This window comes from Lolium perenne, chromosome 1 (assembly GCF_019359855.2).
Source record: "Lolium perenne isolate Kyuss_39 chromosome 1, Kyuss_2.0, whole genome shotgun sequence".
In the NCBI taxonomy this organism is placed as follows: Eukaryota; Viridiplantae; Streptophyta; class Magnoliopsida; order Poales; family Poaceae; genus Lolium; species Lolium perenne.
Window position 1 is genome coordinate 79348053 of NC_067244.2, and position 22346 is coordinate 79370398.

Here is a 22346-nt window from a genome sequence, read left to right on the forward strand (position 1 = left end):
CATCCGATTGAACTAAATCAAAAGGTCGTTGATATACAGACGCACTAGTAGGATAGTGAAGCTGAATCTGTTTGCCTAACCTACAACCCTGACACGAATGCAAAGACACATCTCCTGAGACAGACCCCAGAAGACCACTACGAACTAAAGACGATAAACGGGAGCCACATAGGTGACCTAGCCGATGATGTCACTGCTGAAAGGTTCCAGTGACAGAAGCAGCAACCGCAGGAGAACTGGCAGAGGAAGTGTCAGCAGAAGGAACGCGAAGCCAGTCTAACTCCCAGAGCCCGGGGGACTCAAGGCTGCGAGAGCCAGCTCCAACCAGAGCCTGTGTACGGTGATCCTGAACAACACAAGAATCAGCGTCAAGAATAATGCGACAACCAGAATCAGTAAGCTGACTAGTGGAAAACAGGTTCATCTTAAGACTAGGAACAAGAGAGACATCGGGAACAGAGAAAGAGGAAGTAGAAAGGGTGCCTCGACTGGAAACAGGAAGAGAGGTACCATCAGCCGTGATAACACGAACAAGAGAAACAAGAGAGCGAAGAGCAGAAAGAATAGAAGACGCAGAGGTCATATGAAAAGAAGCTCCAGAATCCAGATACCACGGGGATGATGTACCTGACTGTGTGGAAGGTGGTGGTCGCGCGGTGCCAGAAGAGCCAGGCACAGAACCAGCAGTACCCGTCGAGGAAGAGCCTGTACCAGCGAGCAGACCACGAAGACCACAGAGAATGTCCTGATCAGATAGCGCAACAGCACAAGATCCTGAAGAACCAGCCTGACGATGAGTATGCTGCGGCGGACATAAGCTGGGATCCCTCTGCCAGCAAGTAGAGATAGTGTGGCCAGTCCTACCACAGTAGGTGCAAGGAAGTGATGTCGAACCACGAGGCTGTTGGGGCTGACGCTGACCCTGGAATGGAGGAGTAGGAAGTATCGACTGTGCCGGAGACCGCAACGAAGCCGACGGCATAGGAGGTCCACGAGCAGACGGCACAGGAGGGCCACGAGCAGCAAGAACAGAGGGAACCTCAAGAAGACCAGCACCATGAAGACGAGTCTCCTCAGCACGAAGCTCAGCAAGTACCTCAGAGAGCGGAACACGACCACGGGCAAGCAGCTGGGCCCGGCGCGGCTCAAACTCCTTACGGAGCCGTGACAAGAACTCAAAAATGCGCTGAAACTCCAGATCCGCGCGCACAGTCAGACAGCAGGGACAGGTGGCACACACAGCTGTACTGAGAGAATCAAGCTGACGCCAAATAGCAGCACTCTGAGTGTAGAACTCATCAATAGTAGAATCACCCTGCTGAAGGGCATGCTCCTGGCGGACCACAGATAGGTAGAGAGCATCCCCAGATGGCTAATAGCGCTGACGAAGAAAAGCCCACTGAGCAGCAGCGGTGGGAAGACCCATAAACTCAGCCGCATACTGAGGCAAAACACTGAAGGTAAGAACAGCAGCAACACGAGCATCCTCATCTATCCACTGAGTGTACTCGGTCAGATCCAGCCGGTAAGTCGCAACGGCAGTAGAGTGGTCCTGGACCTTCCGGTCATAATATGCCAGAGCAGTGTCATCAGCACTCTTGGCTACATCCTTATCCTCCTGAGTAGCATCAGGGGCAAGGGCAACAGGTGGCGGTGCAACAGGCACCGTAGGAGCAACGGGGCGCAGCGGACAGGAGACCTCGCCAGAAAGCACACCCCAAAGACGAAGACCGCACATGTGGACGCGCATGAAGGCAGCAAAATCAGGGTAATTCGCGTCATCAAAGATCACCGGGCAGCGAGGGATCGCAACATAGCCCGAGGAAGACATCGCTCTTGTTTTTTTCGCTTTTTTTTCATATCAAAGAAAACAGATCGACTAACAGCCCGACGGGAAACAACCCGAGCGGGGACGAGAGCAGCGGCCGGAGGAGAGGCGGCGACCGGCGGGAGAGGTGGGGGCCGGCGGAGGAGAGGCGCCGACGGGGGAGAGGCGGCCGGCGCGGGAGAGAGACGGCCGGCAGAGGAGAGGGCGGCCGGCGGGGGAGAGGTGGGGCGGCGGCCGACGGGAGAGGAGGCCGGCGGCAGCAGCCGGTGGAGGAGAGGCGACGGCCAGCGGAGGAGAGGCAGCGGCGGCGGAACAAGCCAAAACGCACGGACTAGAAGAAAAAGAGGACCAATTTTGGCTCTGATACCATGTTAGGGCAATATGCTTGTTGTATTACCAGGGGACCAAAGGCCACAATATATAGTACAAGTACAGGTGCACATATGCAGAAAACCCCCTAACATATGGGGAAACTACAATATACAGGTATATACATATAACACCTCCGTCGCTGGAGTCTTATGAGTTTTCCATATACTTGCATTGTGCCATCTTTTGGGTTTTATTTTGTGTTATGTGGCTATCTGTTACATGTCTATACAAATGTCAGGTGCGAGTTCTTTTGAATTGTATCATCCTGATGCTAACTTTTAACTTCAGTAAAACACTCGTTATTGGAAAAAGAGTGTAACATTTTTTTCCCGCTACGCTAATCTAAGGCTGGTGCCCTTGCGGGCGAGAGAGGGGGCGGTAGCGTCCGAGGTGGGGCGAGAGAGAGGCGAGAGAGGGGCGAGATGAGAGCGTCAGGCGACGGCGCGGGCGCCCGGCGCTATCGCCCGCTCCCGCCCGGCTAACGCCTGCGTTGGGGGCGAGAGGGAGGCGAGAGAGGGGCGGTAGCGAGGCGGCAGCGTTGGCGGGGCGGGGCGAGAGAGGGACGGGCGAGAGGGCGGGCGAGAGCGGGCGATAGGCGGGCGAGTGGCGGGCGAGATGCGGGCGAGAGGCGGGCGAGAGCGGGCGAGAGGCGGGCGGTAGTGTGTAACGGCTAGCTGACGTGGCGCGATCTGATTCGTCCACGTCAGCTAGCCGTTGGGTAGCCGTTGCTGGTTCAAAAAAACCCTAAAATTTCATCCCCACCCCCTATAAATACCCCCCATATGGTTTCACTCACTCCACACCCATTTCATCTCATTCATCTCCTTCACTCTCTCAAATCTTCTCCACCATGTCCGGTTGGACTCCACCAGATATGAGCACGTTCATGGATCTCTTGGGTCCTGACGGGTCACCAGTAGCGGTAGATGATGTCTCTCCGACACATCGTCGCACCAATGTCGGTTCGCCGCTTCCTCAAGTTTTATACCCCTCCGGCACACCAGCTCCGGGGCCATATGGGCCATACGCTCCACCTCCGGCGCCATATGGTTCATACCCTCCGCCTCCGTATCTGACAAGGTATCAACTTGTCAATACCTATGGATTGTAGGCTAGGGTTTAGTTGGAAGTAGAGGGCAAGTAGATCTCGAAGGTTTCAGCCGAAAAGTACTCGACGATTATGAGAACTAGGGTTTGTAACAATGATTCGATGATCTCTTCGCCCCTCGACTCCCCCTTTATATAGGAGGCGGAGCCGAGGGTTTCGTTTTGTATAAGTTACAGAGTCCGGGACGGTTTCTAACTCATCCCGCCAGATTACAAATAACACTTCCTATTACAACTCTAACTTTCCTTAATATATCTTGGGCTCCCGAATCTTCTTATTCTTCGGGTAGTGGGCCTTCAGTAAACCCCGGGTACTATCTTCGGCAGGCCCATTTGGGATGCCTATGTCAGTAGCCCCCGAGATTTTGCTTGAATCGTAGAGTCAGGGAAAATCTCCACTGTTTATTTTTATTCAACAGCTTCAACTTTTTTATATTTCTTCATAAAATTCTATATTGTACAGGGATAATGGTAGTTGGGGCTAGTTCATCTGACGGATCAGGTACTAGTTAACTGCTCTAGTGGCAATCCACAAAAACCTACTTCAAGATCACGTCCCTGGACATGATCTCGGGATACTGGTGTAAACTTCGACAGGTGCCGCTTAAGGTCTTACCATTCTGTCGAGTCCCAGTCAAATTTATCGAGTACCTAACGCGTCCGTTAGGATTTTTCTTCGTATCTGTTGATACGGATAAAAGTAGCAGAGCGCAGTCTTCGGCAATGCCACGCCCAGCAGAACGGATCTGGGGTCTTACCTTCGCAAATTTGCGGCATTCAGAAATTGATCGCAACTTTGGCGTTCTGAGAATATATTGTCGAGTGCTTTTCCGGCTGTTGGAATGGCACATTTTATCGAGTCAAATATGACTTATATTGCTCTCCCGATGGGAGTATATGTAGAGTTAATTATAACTCGAAATATACTCTTTTGCTTTTCTATCTTTCTTTTTTAATTTCATCGGGCACGCGAACAGCGTTCCCGATGGGAGTAGCCCCCGAGGCTACAGCCAAGGACTTGTGCTTGGTTGTAGGCTCAACATTTTAGTCCACCTTGTCGCTATATTGTCATTATTTTTCGATATGATCTTCTTTTCATCTCTCGGGTGCGCGAACAGCGCTCCCGATGGGAGTAGCCCCCGAGCATTTGGGCAAAAACTTGTATTTGATCAAAGACTCCCGAAGTATTCAATAACTTCTCCTGTCGCCAATCTTCTTTTATTTTTCTTGTCGGCATGCTTCCCTTAATCAAATTTACTTCATCTCTGTTAATAGTCGTGATTTTTCTGCCTTGTGGGTCCATTGTTTCCACCACGTTGACACGTCATGCAAGTGGGGGACACACGTCCTCCGCTTTTCCTGGCGCACGTACTGTAACGCCTGTTCTATTCCATCTCAGTAAAAATACCTTTTTACCCTTTATCTACAAGATCTTTTTTCACCACACGATTTCTTCAACCAACGGTGCATTGCTTCGCCCAATTCCTATATAAACCTTTCTTCAACCTCCGTTCACTCCTTCGCTTGCGCCGCACATCTGTTCCCCTTTGCAAAAACTTCCACTGCGCCCAACTCCCTTTGATCTCACCCACGCGCGAACTTTGCTTTTCCAGTGCCGTTGATGCCACCGCGCACGCAACTCACTCGCCACAGTAATCCAGAGTCCAAGATGGCCGCTGAAGATCTTGAGTGGGAGAGATCTAAAATCTCCAACCAAGACGTCAACATGCTGAAGAGGCTAGGCTTGATGAAGAAAGAGGACGCCATCCACTTTCCCAGCGAAGAAAGCTATCCAAACCCTCCAATGGAGTACCGGGTTAGTTTCGTTGATCACCTCATCCGCGGCCTTTCTGCCCCAATTCACGATTTCCGCCGCGGCCTTCTTTTTGTTTATGGGATTCAGCTGCACCAGTTGACCCCCAATTCTATCCTCCATGTCTCCATTTTTATCACGCTTTGCGAATGCTTTCTTGGAATCCCTCCTAACTGGGCTCTGTGGAAACGCATTTTCTGCCTCCGCCGCAATGGCTCCCACAACGCCACCTATAACATAGGCGGCGTTGTTATCTGTGTCCGAACTGACGTTGATTACTTCAACGTCAAATTTCCTGATTCTGTCCAAGGGTGGCGCAAAAGGTGGCTCTACATACACGAAGAAAGTGCCAATTCTGTGGAACACAACATAGTCCCTTTCGACGGAAGTGCCAAAATTCAGCGCCGCCGCTCCTGGGATGCTGAAGCTTCCGAAGAAGAGAAAACGGCGACAGAAGCACTTATGTCTCGTATTCATCAGCTTCAAAATACTCGAGGCAAGGAGCTGTCTGGTGTTCAAATCACCGCCTACTTTCTTAGGATTAGAGTGCAGCCTCTTCAGGCTCGCAAAAATCCCCTTTGGACGTATGCTGGTGAAAATGACGCCAATAGGCTCTCCAATGATCTTTCTGTAAAGGACTTGGAGAAGCTTATTCGAAGAATTTCCTCGCTTAACAAGAAGGATCCTATTCCCTCCTCTTGCCGCGTGGAACCATACAGCTCCGCCAATCCTCTCCCTGAGGTATTTTGTCTTCTCAAATTTTTGTCTTGTTCCGAACTTTCCCTGCATCTCATTGTATTGATATCTCTCTAATTTTTCTTTGGTCGCTATTTTCCTGCAGAACCATCCTACTGTGGTTTCCCTTACTCCTCTTCCTGAGGATGGGGAAGTCGAAGAACGAGCTATCGTCGCCGAAGACAACCAGGGTTCTTCTCTTCCTGAAAGTGAAGTCGCAGGTTCTCACAAATCTGCGGCTTCCCATGAAAAAGAAGTTGAATCTGACGCCAGCGAGTCAACACAATCCCTTCCTCCTGCTGCTTCCCCAAGGAACAAAAGGAAAAGGAATGACGCCGAGGATTCTGGCACCTCCAAAGCTGAAGAAGCCGATCCTTCACGCCAAAAGGCGGCTTATGATCCATATCTTGAATCCCTCGTCAGCTCGTAAGTTGTCTTTTACTTCTTCTTATCATTGTACTCGAAGTTCTTTTGTCTATCTTGTTTTTTATGCTGTCGTCTTTTGTTCGCAGTGATGATGAGGAAGAACCACCAACTCTTGACGTGGCTGCTCGAATGAGCTCGTCACGTACTCTAGTTGTTTCAGAGACACCAGCTGAAGGAGAAAAATCCTCGCCTCCTCGACGAAACGTCGTCACCACAACTCCGCCAGCAAGCCCCCTTGCTCCTTCACCAAAAAGGACAAGGATTGAAACGATTGTTGAGCCTGCCCCTCAATTGGGCGGCTCTTCTACTTTGCTCTTGGATGATGTAAGTTTGTCGATATCTATATTTCCTCTATTTTGCTTTTTCACGCCTTCACTCTTTTTTCATGCCGATGTTTCTCTTGCTTTGTTCTTCTTTGACAGCCCATGATCAAAGATCTTATCCTCATTGGATCCCAATTCATTGGGTACCGTGAGTATGCCAACAGAGCTGAAGGTAATAACTTTTTGCTGTCGTTGTTTTTGACTTCTTGCTCCTGTCCTTTGTCGCAACCTTTTTGACCTTTCTTTTTTTTTTCTTTTTTACTTCGTCAGAGAAACTTGCAGAGGCCAACAAACGTGCCGACGCACTTGCTCAAAAACTGGAGCAAAGTGAGGCGGCTCGCAAGAAAGCCGAACTTGTTGCTAGCGAAGCCAAAGCCGAGGCTGATGAAGCCAAAGCAAAAGCTGCTAGTGTCGAGGAACTGCAGAAAAGACTTGAGGATGCTGAATCTGCTTTAAACGAGCACAAAGCCGCACAGACTGCTCGTGAACAGGGGATCCTCAAGCGCCTGAAATCACAAAGTCGACGCACTCAAAGTAATATTATCGATCCCTTCTATTTTTTAATGGACTTGCTGTTTCTTGTTTTTTGATCAACGTTTATTTCCTGTGGCAGGCCAAACAAACCAAGAGTTTGATCTGGAGAATCCTGTCAATGATCCTCTCCTCGACGCACTTTCTTATCTGGAGCTTCATGGGTCCGAAATTCGTGAGGGCGTGGCAAATGCTAGTGCAGGATTGTCGACGGTGTTCCCCTACTTCTTCCCGAAGAAAGAGGAGCCCCCGACTTTCCTTGCCCTTGCCAAGAGCTTCAATTCATCAGAGGACCTTGGACTGAAGATGCGCCAGGAAAATATGAAGATTGCTGTCGAAAACACTGTTGCCCTGGTTGCTGACAGCCAACAAACTGTTGATTGGATGAAAGTTGGCGACACCGATCAGATAGAGCAGTCAAGATGGAGGTCGCTGATTAAGGTAGCCAAGCCCAATACGAAGAAAATCTTGGCCTATCTCGGGATCAAACCAGCTTCAACTCCTAGCTCATCAAGGCCGGAGGTCTAGTTGCATGCCTCTTTGTTTTTCTTTCTCTGTTTCTTTTGCTCTTGTCGCCAAAATAGTTATTTGGCGACACGTACTTCATTAGCTCCACTGTAAGGCCTTTGTAATTATTCCGAAAGATTAATGAAAACTCTATCTTTGCTTGTTGATTGATGTTGTCTTGTTTTATTAAATTTCAGTTGGTATTTGATAACTATACTCCATCTTCCGCTCCTTCCAATGTTTCGCCTTCTTCTTCTCGCTCGAGGAGAACTCTTGCTGATGCTACACCTGTCGAAGATTCCTTGCCGCGAGAATTGGATGAACTTCGGCAGCAACTTCAGTATGCAAAGAAGCAAACACTTGTGATGATGGAAAAATCTCGTAAGTCATCTGAAGCCGAAAAAATTGCACTTCAGCAAGCTCGCGAGGCCGTGGCTGCTAAGGAAATCGCTGCTTCCGAGGCTGAAAAGGCGACTACTCAAGAAAATTTCATGCTCGAGTTAATGAATGAAGCCAATGCGGATATGTCGGGTATGCTTGTTTCATCCTCAATATCTTCCGTCTTCATGCTACGTCTCTTAAAGTTTTCTGCTCGGTTGTTTTAATAGGTTCCTTTACTGATGCTGTTGCCGAAGAAGAGAGGGTAAATACTAGGACGAACCTCCTTGTTAACCTTTCCCTTGATCATGGTTCTCTGTTTTGGGCTACCCCAGAGAGGACCCGCCAGATTGTCAGATTTCAGGATCGCGCCTCTCAAACTCGCGACTTCCTTGACTTCTGTACCAAGACCCTGTCTATGGTTTATAACTCCATGTTTCCTCGGAACGTTCAACCACAAACTCTTCCCGAGTTAATGGGGAAATTTAAGGATGCCCACAGGATCCATGATTTTGTCAGAGCTCAACTGGTAGCTGGCGCCAGATTTGCTCTTATCATGCTTCAGATCTGCCACTCAAATCTTGACCTGACCCAAGTTGTTGCGAAAGTTCATGAGAAGGTAAGGCGCCGAAGAGTTGGTGTCGACCGAATTAACACGAAGGTTTCGCCTATAGCCGAAGAAATGATTGAAGACCTTCTTCGGATGGATGCCAACTTTTTTGCAGATGGTCATTATGCTGATTTTCTTGGCGCTGCTCCTGAAGAAAACAGAATTACCCTTGATGACATATTGAATCATGACTAATTATTTTCCTTTGGTAGATAACTCTTCTTTGTAACCCATGATTGTGATTATATTGTGAAGCAATCATCATATTTCTATATTTGTCTAGCCCCCGAGTGTTTCGGTGGCTATTTACTGTATTTGTGTATTGCGAGGTTTTGAACCAAGGCATTTATTCAATATGTAGTTTTGGCGAATATCAGCCTCCGAGCTTCTTTGTTGAGTACTATTTTGTATTTTTATTGACTCACGAGGTATTTTAATACCAAGGCAAGGCTTTTCTTTTTTCGAGGAACTATATTGAAATTCGTCGGGTCGGAGACTTTGAGCATGTCAATAAAGAAAAGTTATATTGACACTATCTTTATTATATTGCAGCACCGCGAGCCCGCCTCATTAAAAACCTTTCCCGGCCCCACTCGGTGCCCCGAAAAAGGAAAAGAGTGCGTCTGAAAATTCGCGGGCGTTTCAGTACATTGAAGTTTTACAAGGACTATATTTCAACTCTAGGCATAGAACCGCCTGAGTTGCACCACGTTCCAGGGGTTTTGCTCCTCCACCCCTGTCTTCTTGTCCTTTATCCTGTATGCTCCTCCTCCGATTACTTCCATGACAATGTAGGGGCCAAGCCATGGCGACTCGAGTTTTTCATGACTTTTTTGCGTGAGCCGAAGAACTAGGTCTCCCACCTGAAAAGATCTTGGCCGCAAACGTCGACTGTGGTAATTCTTCAAGTCCTGTTGGTATTTGGTTACCCGAGACAGTACTTCATCTCTAGCTTCATCAAGTGCATCGACGTCATCTTTTAGCGCTTTTCTCGACACCTCTTCATCATATTCTACGACTCGTGGAGAGTCATGCTCTATCTCGATTGGTAATACTGCTTCTGCTCCATGAACCAAGAAGAACGGAGTTTCTTGTGTTGCTGTGTTTGGTGTTGTTCGTATGCTCCATAATACACTGGGCAACTCCTGCGGCCAGTGTGTCGAGCTTTCTCCAGTGGCGCTAATAAGCGTTTCTTAATGCCGTTGCAGATGATTCCATTAGCTTTCTCGACTTGGCCGTTGGTCTGCGGGTGCGCAACTGACGCAAAGTGTAACTTGATACCCACTTCTTTGCAATAATCTTTGAATTCGTGGGATGTGAAGTTGCTGCCATTGTCTGTGACGATGCTATGGGGCACTCCAAATCTGAAGACGAGGCCTTTTATGAATTTTACTGCGGATGCTCCGTCTGGTGAATTTATCGGCTTCGCTTCTATCCACTTTGTAAATTTGTCGACAGCTACTAGCATGTACTCCTTTCCTCCTGGCCAGGATTTGTGTAACTTTCCCACCATATCAAGTCCCCATTGGGCAAAGGGCCACGACAATGGTATTGGTGTTAGGTTTTGCGGCAAACCTTTGACACGCGTCGCAAGTTCTTACTATTTCCTTGGCGTCCTCGATTGCTGTCAACCAGTAGAATCCTGCCCGAAAAACCTTGGCTGCAATAGCTCGACTACTTGCGTGGTGGCCACATATTCCTTCGTGTACATCCTTCAGAATTATTCTTCCTTCTTCGGATGTGACACACCTTTGCAGGACGCCTGAAATACTTCGCTTGTACAATTCTCCTTTGATCACCGTGAAAGCTTTGGAGCGTCGAATTACTCGCCTTGCCTCAACTGGATCATCGGGTATTTCTTTCCTGAGGATGTACGATATGTACGTCTGCATCCATGGTATCTGTATCACCATGACCAGGTCCTGATCTTCTTCTTCCTCTTGCTCTTCCTTGGTAGCCCCCGAGGGTTTCTTCTCCTTCTTTTTTGATTTTGTCGATTTTGTAGATCTCTCTGTTATCTCTTCCCAAAATACACCTGGCGGAACTGCAAGGCATTGCGACCCAAGAACGTCGGCTTCGTCGTTGCTCAATCTGCTAATATGATTTACTTCGCACCCATCAAACAACTTTTCGAGCTCGTTGTACACCTCCTTGTATGCCATCATGCTATCATTGACTGCGTCACATTGGTTCATGACTTGCTGAGCCACCAATTGTGAGTCGCCAAAGATTTTTAGTCGAGTTGCACCGCAAGCTTTCGCCATCTTCATCCCGTGTATGAGGGCTTCATATTCTGCTTCATTGTTAGATGCGTTAGGGAACGTCATCCGAAGGATGTACTTCAACTTGTCGCCTTCAGGTGATATAAGTATTACTCCTGCGCCAGCTCCTTCTACTCTCTTGGACCCGTCGAAATTCATGGTCCAGGTTCTCGACAAGTCTGGGGGTCCTGTGTTTTGTAGCTCCATCCACTCTGCGATGAAGGCTGGCAGAACTTGCGACTTGATTGCTTTTCTTTTTTCATACGTGATGTCCCGAGGGGAAAGTTCTATTCCCCAAAGGGAGACACGACCCGTAGCTTCTGGATTGTTTAGTATATTTGACAAGGGAGCTTCATTGACCACTATGATCGGGTGTGCCGAAAAATAGTGGCGCAATTTTCGTGCTGTTGTGAACACTCCATATGCTAGCTTCTGGTACTGAGGGTACCTTTATTTTGAGGGCGATAAAACTTCGCTGACGAAGTATACTGGCCTCTGCACTCCGTGGAGTTTTCCTTCTTCCTCCCTTTCAACGACAAGGACTGTGCTTACTACCTGGGGTGTGGCCGCAATATACAGTAACAAAGGCTCCTTCTCTTTTGGCGCCACCAAGATGGGGGGTGTCGAGATTTTGCGTTTGAGGTCCTCAAAAGCTCTGTCCGCTTCTTCGTTCCACTGGAATTTATCTCCTTGCTTTATCAGAGCGTAGAATGGTAGCGCTTTTTCTCCCAGCCTGGCGACGAATCTGCTTAAAGCTGCGACTCGCCCAGTTAGCTGTTGTATTTCTTTCAACTTTGTTGGTTTTCTCATTGTTACGATAGCCTGTATTTTATCGGGATTTGCTTCAATCCCTCTTGCTGAGACTAGAAACCCCAGAAGTTCTCCTGCTGGGACGCCAAAAGAACACTTCATCGGGTTCAACTTCAGGCAGAATTTGTCGAGGTTGTCAAAAGTTTCCTTGAGATCCTCGATCAGTGTTGTCCCCTTTTTTGACGTTATGACGACATCGTCGATGTATACTTGCACGTTTTTCCCAATCTGTGTCGCCAAACACTTCTGCATCATCCTCTGATATGTTGCTCCCGCATTTTTTAGACCAAAGGGTATTGTTCTGTAGCAAAACACGCCGTAAGGTGTAATAAACGCGGTCTTTACTTCATCTTCTTCTTTCAATCTGATCTGGTTATAACCAGAATATGCGTCCAGGAAGGAAAGACGTTCACATCCAGCCGTGGAGTCGATAATTTGATCGATCCTCGGGAGGGGAAAGTGATCCTTTGGACAATGTTTATTGAGACACGTAAAGTCGACGCACATGCGAAGGACCTTAGTGTTTTTCTTCGGCACCAACACAGGATTTGCTACCCATGTGGCTTCTGTGAATATCTCTTTGATAAAACCAGCTTCTCGTAGTCGATTGATTTCTGACAGCATAGCTTTGCGGTTTGGTTCCGAAAAACGCCGCAAAGGTTGTTTGATTGGTCTCGCTAATGGATCCAAGTTTAGGTGGTGCTCGGCAAGTTCCCTGGGTACTCCTGGCATGTCAGCTGGACACCATGCGAAGATTTTCCAGTTCTCACGGAGGAACTCGACGAGCGCGCTTTCCTATGCGATATCCATGTCGTTTGCGATAGATGTCGTCTTTTTCGGGTCTGTCGGGTGAATCTGCACCTCCTTAGAATTTTTCTCGGTGTTGAAAGTTGATTCTTTGTTTGGCTTTCCAACGTCTGGCAGCACGTCATAGTCAGTCATACTTCTTGACGCCAAGTACTCAGCTTGCATCCCGAAAGTTTCTGATAGCCGGTGAAAATCCTTATCGCACTTATCGGCTACGGCAAAGCTTCCTTTGACTGTGATTGGTCCCTTTGGTCCAGGCAACCTCCACAACAGGTATGTATAATGTGGCACCGCCATAAATCTAGCATATGCTGGTCGTCCCAACAGAGCGTGGTATTGCGACGGAAAATCCACGACTTCAAATTCCAGCTTCTCGATTCTATAATTTTCTCGGGTTCCAAACTGAACGTCGAGATTGATCTTCCCCAATGGATAACTTGGTTTCTCTGGTGTGATGCCGTGGAACCTTGTGTCTGTTGGCTTCAAGTTTGCTAAGGATATGTTCATCTTCCTCAATGTATTTGCATACATAAGGTTTAGGCTGCTGCCGCCGTCTATAAACACTCGAGAGACATCAAATCCCGCAATAACTGCTGGCAGAATAAGTGCGGACTGCCCTGGTCGAGGAACTTGCTGCGGATGATCTGCTATGGTGAAGCCAATATCTTGTCCTGACCAATTAAGATACTCGACTGTTGGTGGAGGCATTTTTTCCGCCATAAACACCTGTCGTGAGATTACTTTCTGAGCTCTATTGGATGGCCTTCCCTTCTGAATCATCGACACCGCTCCATTGGAGTTAGGATCGACATAAGGTGGTGGTGGAGGTGCTGCCGCTATTCTGAGCTGATGTCGATTGTCGTCTGTAATCGCGGGAGGAGGCGGCAAGTGAATCTCACTCCTGGGTTCTCGAGGATTTCTCTGTGTTGCCCGCGCATTAGCGTGCTTTGCATACCTTAGCATTGCCTGAAAATTTCGACAGTCTTTCTGCAGGTGCCCTGACTGTCTTTTACCGTTGCTGTCGAGGAAAAAGTGCATCTGACACGGCCCATTCATCATCTCTTCAGGGGACACGAAAGGCCTTGGGAACCTAGGCCCGCTATTTTGCCTGTTGTTGCGAGAATCATCCCTGTTATCACCTCGCTGTTCACTGCTTCTCTGATAATCATCTCTGTTGTTTCCTCCTGTGTTTGCCCGAAAACCTGCCGAAATTTGCCCTGGAGCGTCATAGTTCGGGTACTGCCGAGGAAATCGTCGCCTCGGTTGATAGTTTCGACCACGGTCCTCCTCTGGCGACCTGTACCATTTGTTGTGGACAGCATCTTCTCCATCTGCCCATCTGTTTGCTATCTCCATTAACGCGGATACTGTCTTTGGATTGGTCCTTCCCAAGTCCTCGACAAAATCTCCACGCCTGATTCCTGCGATAAACGCATCTATTGCTCTCTCGTCAGATATATTTTCTGCCGAGTTTTTGATGATATTCCACCTTTGGATGTACTTTCTCATTGGCTCATCTGGCTTTTGTCGACATGCTCTCAACTCCTCTAACGACGCAGGTTTTTTGCACGTGGATCTGAAGTTCTTGACGAACACGTCCTCGAAACTTTCCCAGCTGTCGATAGATCCTGGAGTAAGTTTCTTTATCCAAGATCGTGCGGCTCCACTCAAATGCACCTGGATGCTTTGCATAGCTGTTGCCCTGGTTCCTCCTGTGAGCTTCACTGTCTCGAGATAATCGACTAGCCAGTCCTCTGGATCTTGAAGGCCGTCGAACTTCTTGAAGTTGTCGGGTAACTTGAATCCTGAGGGGACTCGAGTTTTTCGGACTCTCCTCGTGAAGCATGACAAGCCGCACATATCTTCGTCGTTAAGCTCCGGGGATTGCCGATGATCCCTTCTGCTTTGCCACGCTCTGTCGACCCTTGCTTGTGCTGCCGTGTCTCTTGCTCCACTTGGTCCTTCAGGTGCTGCCGCTGTTGCTGCTGCAGGTCGTGGACTATTTTGCCTTGCCGCTCCTTCGGGAGGCGTTGATACAAACGCTGTCCCCATAGCTCCAACTCCTGCTACCGCCATATTGTATAGTGTTTCTCTTGGATCACCTGGAGGTGGTTTAGATGCAAGGATAAAAGCATGTGTCGCCATATACCCAGCCTCTGGTGTCTTAGGGATGATGTTTCCTCTTGTATCTATCGACATAAAGGACATGTCGAGGTTTTGGACCAAGTGCTCTCTTTCTGCTTCGGGTATATGTTGCAACCTTGATCTTGCTCTGTTCCGCGCCTCCCTGTGGCTATCACCCGAAGTTCTAGATTGTCGACTTAGATCTGCCCTTCTCCTGCTAGATGCAGAAGCTGCCTCCTTTCTTCTGTTTAACTCAGCTGTCTGTTTTTCCAATTCTCTTGCAGCTCGTGCGAGCCTATATTGATATGCTTGTAGTTCCTCTGGTGTGGCTGTGGTGGCCATTGGTTCTGAGCCGTTCATAGCTCTCGCGGCTCTATCCCACGCTGCTTGCGAAAGCTGAACTCTGTCTCGCGGCTGCGGCCCGACGTATTTATTGCCCAGGCCTTGTCGCAGATTGGAGGGATCGACGTATGGATTTCCCAGATCGTCGAAAGCCTCAGATGTTTCCTCTTGATCCTCAATGGCATAAATCTGATGATATTTTGTATTCAGATCTATGTTGGGTTTGGTGACATCATCGTTGAGATTGATGAAGACCTTGCCCACTGTGATAGATTTGTCGATGAAGTCGTAACTGTCGACATCGCTTGAGCCATCGCTTATATATGAGTCCGCAGATGACTCAAACGACATGTCGTTGAAGATCTTGGCGAGTTTCTCTCTTGCTCTGGTGCTGACGTAGCGTGTCGACGAAGTTTCTTCTTCTCCTGACTCGGTTGACGATGTATAGTTTGAAAAATCGGAATCGACCGCCGACGATCCCGACGAAATCGGAATTTCGACGCGATACGACCCTTCCTTCTCGACGCGAAAGTGAAACCTTCCGAACGTCATCTCCATGGGCTCCGCCGGATACGCAGATGCATCCAAACGGGAGGGTGGGTGAGGAACAAAATCGACAGGACCAGCAGCGATCTGTTTACCTCGATCCATTGCGTTGCTTGCGGTTGACGATGTCGAAGATCTTGAACGTGCCATCGAGATCAGATCCTTACGCCTCTAGTTCCCACAGACGGTGCCAATTGACAAGGTATCAACTTGTCAATACCTATGGATTGTAGGCTAGGGTTTAGTTGGAAGTAGAGGGCAAGTAGACCTCGAAGGTTTCAGCCGAAAAGTACTCGACGATTATGAGAACTAGGGTTTGTAACAATGATTCGATGATCTCTTCGCCCCTCGACTCCCCCTTTATATAGGAGGCGGAGCCGAGGGTTTCGTTTTGTACAAGTTACAGAGTCCGGGACGGTTTCTAACTCATCCCGCCAGATTACAAATAACACTTCCTATTACAACTCTAACTTTCCTTAATATATCTTGGGCTCCCGAATCTTCTTATTCTTCGGGTAGTGGGCCTTCAGTAAACCCCGGGTACTATCTTCGGTAGGCCCATTTGGGATGCCTATGTCAGTATCCATACCCCCAACCACCTCCTACAGGTAGCGGGAGTAGCACTGTACCTCCTTACCCACCACCTTCGTACGGTTCATACCCTCCACCTCCGTATCCATACGCGCCATATGGTCCGTACCCTCCACCACCTCCTGAAGCCACTGCACCAAGCTCCGAGTCCAATGCCACGGAAACAATCGTACCACCGCGTGCAAAGAGGCTTGACTGGACACCTGCGGAAGAGGAAAAACTGGTACTTTACTTACCCATCACATATTTATTTCGGGGTTGGTTCTTGCTTGGATTTTTCACTTACAATATCTATTTCGGTGTAGGTGCATGCTTGGATTTTTAACTCCAAGGACTCTGTCGCCGTTAATTGCAAGACCTGCACTAGTTTTTGGAGTCAGATAGCTGAAACCTTCAACTCTACCTCCGAGCCTGCCCGTCGTCAGACCTCCAAGCAACTGAAGGATCATTGGAACGCCTACAACAAGGAGGTGTACCTGTTCAATGGATACTACATCCAAAAATCAGGGTTACGTCAGAGTGGAGCAGACGATGATATGGTCATGAAGGTGACAATGGAGAGGTACGTCAATGACAAAAGAGTGACTCAGCCGTTCAGACGACACCACTGGTGGGAAGCTGTTCGCAATGAAGCGAAGTGGAAAGGACAACATGGTCCTGGTAGTGGAACCGGTTCCACATCGAAGAGAAGCCGTCTGGGAGTTTCTGGTGAGTACAGCTCTGGCGACACGACTACGGAGGAGGAGCGTCCACCGGGCCGCGATAGGGCGAAGGCCGCGGCACGTAAGGGTAGGAGGAAGGGGAAGGAAACCTCATCAAGCAGTGAGGTAGAAAGTAAATCCTTCGCGATGAGGAACATGATGAAGGGTTTAGTGAAGGCTAAGCTATTCAAGCAATGGAACAAAATGAAAGACCGATCAACCGACGACATGAACGAAGCAGAAAAGCGCAAACATGCGAAGACCATCAAGATGTGCGAAAAAGAGCTTGGTCTGGAAGATGATGAGGACGAGGAGGAGCAGCAGGAAGAAGAGGAAGAGGAAGAGGAGTAATTTTTTTATTTATTATGTAATTTTATTAATTATTATGTAATCGGTAACATTTTTAGTTGAATAAAATAATTTTCTTGCATTATTTTGAATGTCTACAAAAAATCGAGTGAAATAACTTAATCTAAAAAAGTAATAGTGATGTGGAGGAGAGAGAAGTGAGAGGTGACACTATAGCCTGTGCACTGGTACCCTAGGGTGAGAGTGGGGTGAGAGTGGGGTGAGAGTGAGGAAAAAAGCTGACGTGACGGGTGAGAGTGGTGTGGTGCATTGGCACCAGCCTAAGTACTCACTCCATACCGGTTTATCGGGCTAACTCAGTGAGGCTCTCTGACCAAGGCAAGCGATGATAGGTGTGAAAATAGCTCCAAATTCCTCATTTTTCTATCGTTAGTTGTGCCGATTAATTAGGAAAAGCCAAAACCGTTTAATTAGGAAAAGCCAAAACGTTTGCATGTAAGGCCTTTTGCAGTTGAGGTTTCTTAGCTTGTATCGTACTTCCTTTGTCATGTACGCTTGAACGTATCTTAAGTCAAAAGTGAGTTCAAGAGTGAAATATGCTCCTATTTTAAGTTACAACGGTGTATAAACATTCAGAAGTGAAGCTTGCATTGCATACCTCATTAGGCGCTGAACACTAATAGCATGCAGAGCAGTGACTATGTACCTGGCGCTAGATTAAGACACACATTCAGTAATCTAAACTTAAGCAGTAGGGTAGATCACTATGCCCGGACAGCTATGATTATTCCAGCTCGCTAGCGTTTTTGTCATCCTCGTAGGAGAGGATTACAACGTCACCGGTTGTACCCTCAGGTTCTTCATTGGTGGTGTCATCTTGGTCCGACCAATCGTGCTCCTCCTCTTTGTGGGCCACGACTCACGTTGTGTCATCCAGGTTTGAGCTGTCGAGCTCCTCCTCTTTGTGGGCCTAGTCTCCCTAATCTTATTCTCTAACTCAATTAAATCTTCACTCACCTCCTTTACTGCATCAAAGTTGCATTTTAGGAACCCTAAAAAGGTTACTAATTTAGATAGGTACCAATTTTCTAAAAGTGTATATGTAAACATGATTAGTATATATGTTCCCAACAAAGTATATATCTACTTGATCGAATTTCAAAGAGGCCAAAGACTGAAGAAAGTTCAACAATCCTAGTTAATTAATTACTCATGTGGAGAAGGAACCTAATTAACCGTAAAACACTAAATAGGAATACACCGCAATTAATCCATTCAAAATGCACTTCCTCAATATTATAGAAAGATTTTGTTTAATTTAATAGTAGAGGCATTAGAAGAGCATGGCATGGATGCTAATCTGAGTGATATTTTTGTTTGCTCACCTAATATTTTACATCCTAAATTTTGATAACTGTTTCAGGTGTGTCTGTTCCAAGGATAACACCATCTGGGTGGAAAGCTGATGTTGTTGTGTATCCATCTTTGTCCAGAAGCCTCACGAACTTGAAAAACATCACTTGTCAAAACAAGAGTATCTAGCTCTTTGTGCCCGAGTGCTGAAGGGTAGATATTTCCCGGACTCAGATTTCAGGCATGCATCTAAACCAAGCTCAGCCTCTTACACATGGAGAAGTATGCTGCATGGACGTGATCTCTTACTACATGGTATCCGCTGGGCGGCTGGGGCATTGGAGATGGGAAGGTGGTCAAAATTTTGGGGGACAATTGGGTCCCTCGGTTCCCCCCCGATCTGGTCAAAACTAAATTTCCGATCCCATCTTTGGCAACCGTTGATTGCCTCATGGATGAGGAGACTAGTTCATGGAATTATGAAAACGTTACTGCCTTCTTCGAGCCACCAATAGCTGAGCAGATTCTGCAAATTCCTATTTCTCGTCATGCGGAAGAAGACTTTGCTTGTTGGCCTTTCACCCGTCATGGGGTGTATATACGTTGAAGTCTGGGTACAATCTAGCTCTTTCAGCTAAGTTTCTGCAGGCGCAAACCAAGGCTGGGGGGCCTTAGTTCGAATTGGATGACTAATGAAAAACATTGGAAGGCAGTTTGGAAGATCAAGGCGCTGGGCAAGATGAAAATCCATCTATGGCGGTTCGCGCAGGACTACCTCCCTAGTGGTGTTCAGCTGTGCAAACGGCAGATAACAGATACTAGCCCGTGTATCTTTTGCGGGAGAATGGAGGGCATTGAGCATGCACTTTTATTCTGTCAGTTTGCTCGCGTAGTCTGAAGAGAGGTGAAGGAGCGGATCCAACTCAAGTTGGAACGTAAGAACTTTTCTACTACCAGTCAATGGTTGTTTGATTTCTTGGAACGAGCTGATGATGTACAAGCTACTACACTGGAAGTCAGCTTCTAGCACATATGGGAAGCGCTGAACGAGGCTCGTAATAAATTCTGAGAGGCCTAATCCAACGCGTACGTGTCACAAAATTCTGGCGTATATTGACTTCATCAGACAAAACTTGTACAAGACTACTCCGGCACCTAGGTGTGATCCTAAATCAGTTCCCAAATGGAGTCCACCGTCGCCTGGTGTTCTGTTAATCAATTCGGATGCAACAATTTTTGAATCTGCAGGTAGGATGGGTGCAGATATTGTGGCTAGGGATCATACGGGTGCATGTGTGTTCTCTTGCCGACACCAGCTCCATGATCTGCGACCACCTGAAGAAGCGGAAGCTTTGGCTCTTCGACGTGCGGTTTTACTAGCTCAAGAAGAGGGCTTTGATAAAGTTATCTTCGCTTCAGATTGCTTGTCTCTAGTTCAGCGCCTCAACTCGTTGACAATGGACAGATCATCCGCTGGAATCCTCGTTCATGGAATTAAGGACATGACCAACTCCTTCACATCTGTTAGGGTAAAAGATTTGTTGTATACCAGGGGGCCAAAGGCATAATATATAGTACAAGTACATGTGAAAATATGCAGGAAGCCCCCTAACATATGGGAAAACTATAATATACAATATATACATCTAACACCCCCCCCCCCCCCCCCCCCAAACTCATGGTAGATCCACAACACTGAGTTTGGAGAGTAAGAAGCCATGCTGCGCTCGGGTTTGTGCCTTTGTAAAGAAATCCGCCAACTGCAAATCTGAAGGCACATAATAAAGCGCAACAACTTGAGCCTGCACCTGAGCACGTGTATAAAAAACATCAACACCAATATGCTTGGTAAGCTCATGCTTGACCGGATCACGTGCAATACTGATAGTACCTGTACTGTCAGACAAAAGTGGAGTGGGTGTCGTAACAGAGACCCCAAAATCTGCAAGCAACCACCGCAACAAGGTCACCTCAGCAATCAACAAAGCCATAGCCCGCAGCTCAGCCTCAACACTCGAACGGGAAACCGCTACCTGTTTCTTCGTCTTCCAAGCAACAAGCGAACCACCAAGAAATACACAGTAAGCAGAAAGTGAACGACGATCCGTAGGATCACTCGCCCACGTAGCATCCGAGTAGCACTGGAGATGGAGAGAGCTGGAAGTAGGAAAGAAAAGGCGACGAGTGATCGTGCCACGAAGATAACGAAGAATACTGAGCAGATGTAGTGAACGGTGCTAGGAGCTGAGACAAACTGACTCAGAATATGAACATGATAAGAGATATCAGGTCGAGTGACAACAAGATGGCGATAACGTGTCGGATCAGGAAGAGGATCACCATCAGTAGGACGAAGCTTAACATTAAGCTCCATAGGAGTCTCAACAGTGTGCTCATCCCCAAGAGCAGCACGAGCAAGAAGATCCTGAATATACTTTTCCTGAGAGATAGAAAAGCCATCAGAAGTGGAGGAGGCCTCAATCCTAAAAAAGTAGCGAAGATGACCAAGATCAGTCATAAGAAACTGATCACGAAGACGAGCCTTGACAAAGGCAATATACTCAGGATCATCACCAGTAATGATCATATCATCAACATAGAGAAGGAGAAGAGTGCGTCCACGAGGAGAAGTGTGAACAAAGAGCGCTGGATCATGAAAAGTAGGAGAGAAACCAGCAGCAGTCATCACAGAGGCAAAGCGCTCAAACCATGCACGAGGGGTCTGTTTCAGGCCATAAAGAGAAGCCTAAGGCGACAAACCATCCCATCGGGAATAGAATACCCACGAGGAGGCTGCATGTAAAGCTCCTCACTCAACTCACCATTAAGAAAAGTGTTCTGTACATCAATGGGACACAGACCAGCGTCGAACAGAAGCGATGGGTGCGGTGGCGGTGCGGGCGTCGCGGCGGAGCGCAGGTGGCGAGGGAGAGGCGGCGGCGGCCGGGCACGGCGGCAGGAGACCGGGGCGGGCGGCGACGGCGGCTGCGAGGAGAGGAGATACCTTTGCTGCTCTGATACCATGTTAGGGTAATAGACTTGTTGTATTACCAGGGGGCCAAAGGCCACAATATATAGTACAGGTGCAAATATGCAGGAAGCCCCCTAACATATGGGGAAACTTCAATATACAATATATACATCTAACAACATCGATCACTTTTATCCATGTGAAGCGCAATCTTAATGGAGCAGCACATATCTTAGCAAAATCTTGCTTTACCGTTTCTTCTAGCGAGGTTTTTCATTCTGTTCCGGAGTGCATCTGGGAAACTCTGTTTATTAATGTGATTTAATCAATACATCGCTGTTTTTGTCAAAAAAAAGTATCTAGATGTGCATGCTTGTGGAAATAATATCGGACAAGGCATTTCTGAACCCAGGTGTAGATGCTCTTGATTTAATAAAAAATTCGACAATAATAGCAAAAAATTTAAAAAAATCTGAAATTTTTGGAAAATGAACATGAACAATTGTTCTAACTTTACACCAAATATCTCCGGAAAAAGGCTTACGTAGTGATCTGTGCAAAAAAGACAAATTGAAGTGACGTAAGAAACAAATCTAGACGTTCTAAACAGCACCGTATTTTACCTTTTTTGCACAAACCACTATAGATGTCTTTGCTCGGAAATTTTTGGTGTGCAGTTAGAACACTTGTTCATGTTCATTGTCCAAAAATATTAGATTTTTAAAAATTATTTTACTATTTGTTTTGATTTTTTTATTAAACCAGGAGCATCTACACCCCAGTTCAGATTTGGTTTTTCGATAAACGTACAATATGTTATCTCCGGAGGCAGTTATGGTATTCCTAGGTAGCATGGGCCGTAGCAGCTTCAAGATGGTATATTTCCAAAAGAAAAAGAATC